We start from the raw sequence: 8,064 nt of genomic DNA, 5'->3' as shown, positions 1-8,064 counted from the left end.
TTTTGAGTCATGCGCCATCAGCCCATGAATGTCCCAAAAGCTTTACTCCATCCATGTCATTAAGTTCAACTCTACTTTAAGGAGTCAGCTCTTCCCCAGTCATATTTTGAGTGCCTTCCTACTGAGGGGCTCATCTTCCAGCACTATATCAGACAGTGTTACATTGTGATTCATAAGCTTTTCACTGGCCATTTCTTTGAAAAGTGGATGTTCCCTTCCTTCTTCCAAGTCTGTATTAGTCTGGAAGCCCCACTGAACCCTGGCCACCATGAGTGACCCTGCTGGTATTTGAAATACCAGTGGCCACAGCCTCAGCCTCACAGCAACACTCAAGCCACCGGAGTATGATGCACTGACAGAAATAAGGTGGAGTTGGTGTATTAAGAACATTTATATTTAACATAATGTTAATATGGTACGATTAAAAGCTTCCATTCTATTATTCTTTTATTTTTTTTATTTTCCTCTCTGATTCCTTTCCTGCCTTCTTGTGGGTTACTTATATCTTTTTTTCTTAAGAATTCCATTTTGATTTACTTTCAGTATTTTTGAGTATATCTCTTTGTATTATTTTAGTAGTTGCTCAAGAAATTACCATATACATATGTAGCTCATTGGGCTTTGCTAGTGTCAATATTTTACCACTTAAGATGGAATATTGGTGTGTTCCCCTCATTTAGGTCCCCTTACAGTCTCTTCTTTATGATACAATTGTCTTAAACGTTACTTCTACATAAAGTGAAACCACATCAGACACTGTCTTGATTATTTAGTGCTACTATAATAGAACTTCCACAATTAGCAAAAACTCAATGCCCCCCCTGCAAAAAAAAAACCTCTTTCAAGTGCTGAAGAGCAAAAATGTTTCCTTGAAGACTAAGGTTTGCCTAACCCAAGCCATGGTATTTTCAATTGCCTCATGTGCATGTGAGAGCTGGACAATGAATAAGGAAGATGAAAGAAGAGTTGATGCTTTTGAGTTGTGGTGTTGGTGAAGAATGCTGAAAATACCATGGACTGCCAAAAGAACTAACAAATCTGCCCTGGAAGAAGTGCAGCCAGACTGCTCCTTGGATGTGAGAATGGCCAGGCTTCATCTCACCTACTTTGGTCAAGTTGCCAGAAGGGACTATGCCCTGGAGAAGGATATCATGCTTGGTAAAGTGGAGGGTCAACAAAAAAGGGTAAGGCTCTCAACAAGATGGATTGACACAGTGGCTGCAACAATGGGCTCAGGTATAGCAAGGATTGTGAGGCTAGCACATGACCAGGTAGTGTTTCGTTCTGTTGTACATACGGTTGCTATGAGTTGGAGCTGACGCTACAGCACCTAACAACAGCAACAACAACCCCTTTCCCCCTCCCCCCTACCCCTGGTAACCACTGATAATACTTGAGATATATACATGTAATTTTTTTTCCCAGCCTATCTAGGAAATTTCCCTCCCCTCCCCTCCCATCCCTGGTAACCAACAAAGAAATTTCCTTCCATTTATAAACCTTTCCTTGATGTTTTATATTTGTGGACTAATAAAATATTTGTCCTTTTGTGATGGACTTATTTCATTCAGCATAATATTTTCCAAGTTCATCCATGTTATTTGGTGTTTTGCAGATTCTACACTATTCTTTAGTGCTGCATAGTATTCCACTGTGTGTATGTACCATAGTTTGGTTATTCATTCCTCTGTTGATGGGCACTTAGGTTGTTATTGTCTCTTTGCTGTTATGCTTAGTAATGTGAAGAACATGAGTGTGCATATATCTATTCATGTCGTGGCTCTCACTTCTTTAGGATATATACCTAGAAATTAGATTCCTGGATCAGATGGTATTTCTATTTCCAACTCTTTTAGGAATTACTATACTGATTTCCACAGTGGTTGTATCATTTGACAGTCCCACCAACAGTGTATGAGAGTCCCAATCTCTCCACATCCCTGCCAGCATTTGTTATTTTCTGTCTCGTTGAACTTTTTGCTTTCAATGCTGGAGTGAAATTGTATCTCACTGTTGTTTTGATTTACATCTCTCTAATGGCTAATGATCATGAACATTTCTTCTTCATGTTTTTGTTACCTGCCTGAATATCTTCTTTTGTAAAGTGTCTTTTCATGTCTTCTGGTCATTTTTTAATTGGATTGTTTGTCTTTTTGATGTTGAGGTGTTAAAGTTTTCTATAAATTTTCGAGATAAGTCCGTTGTCTGGTAAGTGATTGCAGAATATTTTTCCCATTCTATAGGTTCTCTTGTTATTCTTCTGGCAAAGTCTTTTGATGCACATAGAAATTTAATTTTTAGAAGGTCCCAATCATGTAGTTTATCCTCTGCTGTTTGTGCATTTTGGGTTATGCTTGATAGTGCATTTATGTCATAAATTAGGACCCCCTATGTTTGCCTCTATTTTTTCTTTGGTGAACTTTATGGTTTTAAGTTTCACATTTCAGTCTTTGATCCATCTGGTGTTAGTTTTGCTCTATGGTGTGAGGTATGGGTCTCGTTTCATTTTTCTGCAAATGGATAACCAGTTTGCCAGCACCATTTGTTAAGGAGTCTATCTCTTCCCCATTTAGTGGATTTTGGCCCTTTGTCAAAGATCAACTGCTGATAAGTGCATGGATTTATTTCTGGATTTTTACTTATGTTCCACTGGTCTATATGTCTGTTGTCATCATACCAGCCTGTTTTGACTTCTGTGGTTGTATAGTAGGATTTGAGAGCTGGATGTGTGAGACTTCCTACTTTGTTCTTCCTCAGTAGTGCTTTGCTTATCCAAATTCTCTTTAATTTCCAAATAAAATTAGTGATTGATTATTCCATGTCTTTAAAGAGTGTTGGAATCTGGATCAGGATTGCATTGAATGTATAGATTGTTTTGAGTAGTATTGACATTTTCACAATGTTCAATCTTCCTATCCATGATCATAGTATGTTCTTCCATTTATGTAGATCTCCCTTATCTACTTCTTAATTTTCTCCTGACAAATATTTTATACAGAATGGTACTAATAACTCGTAATAAGATAAAGGACCTGTATTCTCCATTGATTGTAAGCTTCTTAAAGTTAATGGCTTGTTGCACTCCCAGCACTTTTTCTTGACCTGCCACATCATTGGGGCTCATTAACTAATATTAATTCTTTTGTCTCTGAACATTGACATTGTTCTGCCTTTGCATTTGGATATTCTGTTCTCTGAGACCAAAATGGCTTTGCCTTCACTTTACATGTCCTTTTGAAGGCATCCTGACTTTCATTTAAGAAATTTTCCTACCTGGGGTGGAAATTCATCTCTTTTGGCAGTAACTTCATGTCCATTTCTACCTGCATTATTGCATATGTCATCTTCTGTTATGTGTTGCAGTTTTCTGCATAATCTGCCTCTCCCATGAGATTTTGACATTTTAGAACACCGCCATATCATGTTGATCTTTGAATTGTCTCCATGTATAGCATAGCAAAAGGAGCTGTGGTGGACTAGTGGGTAAGGCATTTGGTTGATAACCAGAAGGTTGGGAGTTCAAACCACAAGCTGCTTCATGGGAGAAAGGTATGATAGTCTACTTCCATAAAGAATTAGAGCCTTGGGAACCCAACTCTATGAATCAGAATCAACTAGAAGACATTGGGTTTTTCTTTTTCTTTTTTTCCTTTTTAATATCAGCAAAGTGAAAAGGAAAGTGTTTCTTAAGCATCTCATGAAAGCAATGGCTTGTGCTTGAATTTTATTCTCACAGATTGTTCTCAGAAATGCAGCATAGCCCCTGAACTTCCTGTGATACCAGAATTCTTAAGGGACATCTGTACACCTCAGGGGACTGAGGAACCCCTGAAACTTCATGCACAACTATATTCATATGTACTGGTTATTACTGGAGTTGATCCACAATTTATATTAGATGTTCAAAGGTTTCTATGATTCCAAAAATGTTAAGAAGCACTGTTATAAAACTTCACACATCATTCCTTAGATTTCTTTCTTCTTTTATTTTTTTTTTCACCTTTACTGGATAGAAATACCTTTTAAAACTATAAAAGCAGTATAAATTCATTGCAGCAACATTTAGTATACAGTTTCATAAAAGACCGAGAGAACCTTAACCTTCATCATGCCCAGCCCCTCTATCCCCAGCACCGCACACACATATACACACACAGTCAGTAACACCTCTGCTAGGGTTTTGGTATATGTCGTTCCATATTTTCATGTAGTGAAAATAAAATTATACTGATTATATGGCATTTTATTAGAGATTCTATATATAAATTTTAAAAAGTTTGAACAGCTCAACACAAGAGTGTTTGTAACACATAAGCTGGTGATTAAAAATTACAGCACACAGATTGGGAAAAGGTGTTAAATCTCAGTAAAATATCAAAATGACATGCATTTTTTTGCCTCTCAGAATGACACTTGTGCCACACACACACACACACACACACACACACAAACCCAGCTCTGGTGAAAGTTCAGGGGAACAGACTCTTGCACTCACTGCTGGTCGGATTATGGATTGTTATACCTTTTTCCTTTTTTCCTTTTCTTCTCATCGTTTGATTCTTCTGTTGGCTCTTAAGTTTAAAAATTCAGATTAAATGGAACCTCTCTCAACTTTATATCTCATGACTAGATCTTTGTCTTACAAACCGTCCATTCTAATTTTTCTTTATTCTAAATATTTATTTTCCTTCACCTTATTTTTTAAATACTAATCCATTTCAAAATTTTTATTCCTACTATAAAATTTCTATCTTTAATGTTTATGTTTTGTTACTTTTGGTCTTTTGTAGCTCATAATTAATTATTTTCTCTTTCTTCTTCCAGTCTCATTTGTTTCTAAGCCAGTTTTAGCCTTTTGAACTATCTTATTTTTAACATCTTTTGTTCCCTTACTGTATTATTATTTTTCTTTGTTTAATAAATTGTTTAAAGATGTACCATGATAGTGTGTTCTTGTTTAGGAACTCTTCTCAGATGCCCTCAGGGTCATTTAAGTTGACAAATGACTGGCACATTGTTTGCATATAAGAATTGTCAGCCATCATCATCATATTATTGTGAAACCAGGACTCCAGGAAGTCATTTGGCCCGTCCATGGTTACACAGTCGATCATGTCATAAAAGTTACTGAGTAAGTTCTGTTTGACTAAAGATAACCATGGACAGAGAACTACTGCAGATGGAACTCTGGGGAAGTTTGCTTCAGTAAACACAGATTGAATGTGACATCTCTCCAAAGCACAAGCTGAGATCTAGCTTGTATCACATTGTCAGTTAGGAACCATTTTACTTAACCTGAAGTTTTACCTCTTCTAAAAAGACCTTTATTGAGTGTTCTAAATTGGTAAAGAAATCCTTTTTCCAAAGTCTAAGAAGTTCAAACAGGCATCTAGCAAGAACTGGAAAATCTGCTTGCTTTATATCTTATATATTACTGCCCTTTTTTTAGGAGCAAAGGCATATGTTTTGAAGACAGACTATCTTGAGATTGAATCTAAGCACTGTCACTTCTAGCAAGAGAAGGCACACTGTGCTGGGGATGAACAGAGATTGACAGAGGAAGCTGGGCCAAAGGAACAATGGAAGGATTGGATCCTGGCTTGATCTTTTATGTGGGGGTGGGATAGTGGTATGAGACAGAATTCATTGTATTTGCTCTGATGGAGATGTTATAGTCCAGGGTGGTGAGGAGGACATGGTGAAGTGTAAATGTGTGAGGACTGGGGAGGAAGGACCCAAGCCACCTGGAGGAAATGAAGCCCTTCTGTTTGATACTGTTACCTGGATCTGGACATATGCAGGCAGATGAGAAGCAGAAGCAATTTTTACTTGTATAGAGTCATCTCTTGCTTAGACAGATTTAGAAAGACTTTGATTAATTCTCTGGTGGTATAGTGGATAAGAGACTTGACTGCTAACTGGAACACCAGCAGTTCAATCCCCCCAGCTACTCCATGGAAGGAAGACTTGGAGATCTACTTCCGTAAAGATTGATAGCCTCAGAAACTCATTGGTGGTTGCTATGAGTCAGAAACAACTTGATGGCAGTGCATTTGGTTTTTCTGGTCTTTTGATTAATGACCATTCACTGCCACCCAACTCACATGTGCACATAACTGCACACTTGTGCACACTTACAAACACACCTAAACACTCTTCCATTCACTCTCATGTTCTCTCTCGTTCTTTCACTCACTAAACTATAAGGTTCTGGAGCCATCTCAATAGTGCCTGGTTAGTGTACTACACCACTCATTAGCTTTGTCACCTTTGCTAAGCTGCTTCCTTATTCTTTTTCTGAAAGATGAGAGAAATCAGTACTACCATAAGGTGGTTATGTGTGACATTAAATGAGACAAAACGTGACAGGTACTTTCACATGGTGGACAGTGATGGACTACCTTTATAGTTGGAGGACTGAGGCTCAAAAAAAGGAAAGCAACTTGCCCAACAACCCACAAATGGAGAGCCACAGAGTCCAGAGTCACATATAACTCCCTAGGGTGCTTTTCTCTGTACCTGGTCCCAGCCTTTAAGACTCAGTTTCAAGACCACCCTTAACTTTCCATTATGTAGTACATATCGGAGAATGGAACCTTGTCTTCTGGTTCAACAGATACTCTGATTTTACTAAGAATTTATGCTTGCTACACCAGGTTTAAGGAGTTCTGGTGGCATAATAGGTAAAGAATTCAGCTGCTAACCAAAGAGGTTGTTGGTTCAAACCTACCCACTGCTCCACAGGAGAAAGATGTGGCAATCTGCTTTTGTAAAGATTTATAGCCTTGGAAACCATATGGGGCAGTTCTACTCTCTGCCATAAAGGGTCATTAGGAGTTGTAATCGACTCGCTGGCAGTAGGTTTGATATTTTTGCTTTTACGTCATATTTAGAATAACACAGCCTTCTTTTATGGATCCCATGTGCTGAGTTACTTCTCTCCTTTCACTGTACTCTAGGACTTTGTTTATTTATCCTCAGTTATACCCTCAGTGCCTCATTGTGGAGACACATAGTGGGTACTCACTCAATTCAAGTTTCAGAAAGAACTTCCCAATCCTGTTATTGATTGGAGTCCAGTTGACATTAAAAGGAGAAAAGGAACAGAACAAACACTGTCATCAGACCACAAGACCAAATTTTGAAAGTCGAAGTCGTTATAGTAATCAATCTTTGAAATACATGTTTTCCTGAGTGTGAATTTAAGGCACATAGAAGTAAAAGGGTTTGCTGCATAGCAACAGAAAATCTGTGACATAGTGCAGAACTAGTATTTCTTCTCTGTCTGAATCCCTGAGCTTCACACACACACACACACACACACACAACTACCCTAAGTGCAAGCCCTTACAACGACACACCCACAGCCTTCATTCCTGGATATACACACTTGCATATTCTATGTGTCTATTTTTTAGCTTGTGAAGAAATATGGGGACCTGTTTAGCGTACAGATGGGGTATGTGCGTGTTGTTATTGTATCTGGACTGCCCTTAATCAAAGAAGTCCTTGTCCACCGGAACCGAAATTTCCTGAACCGCCCCATGTCTCCTATGCAAGAGCATGTCTTTCAGAAAAATGGTAAGATTTTTTTTTTTTCTTTTTCAACTTTTATTGTGCTTTGTGTGCAAATTTACATAACAAACTTGTTTTACATTCAACCATTGATGCACATGTGATTTCATGGCCCAATTATGGTCTCCAACCATAAAAAACTCTCCTCCCCTGTCCTCTACTGTGACAAACCCCTCCCTGTGCCCTTCTCATTCATTTCTTATTTGTGTTATTTGTATACTCTCCCTCTTTTCCTTTGTTAAATTTGCCAGTGGTTTGACAATTTTATTAATCTTTTCAAAAAAACAACTTCTAGTCTTGTTGATCTTTTCACTTTCTATTTTCTGTTTCATTTATTTCTGCTAGAATCTTTATTATTTCTTTTCTCCTGGTGAATGTAGGCTTTCTTCTTTTTTTGCTGCTCTTTTTTCTGATTTTTGCAGATATTGTGTTAAGGGGTTGATTTTGGGTCTTTCTTTCTTTTCTTTTTTTGATGTGCACATTTATTGC

General features: G+C 37.8%; 1 pseudogene; it reads left to right on the top strand.

The window, feature by feature from the left end:
- Window positions 1-8,064, top strand: part of LOC103206457 — a 59,870-nt pseudogene that overhangs the window by 7,168 nt on the left and 44,638 nt on the right.

This window comes from Orycteropus afer, unplaced genomic scaffold (assembly GCF_000298275.1).
Source record: "Orycteropus afer afer isolate SDZICR_OR568_19922 unplaced genomic scaffold, OryAfe1.0 scaffold00318, whole genome shotgun sequence".
NCBI lineage: Eukaryota > Metazoa > Chordata > Mammalia > Tubulidentata > Orycteropodidae > Orycteropus > Orycteropus afer.
This window is presented reverse-complemented; position numbering and strand designations above follow the sequence as displayed.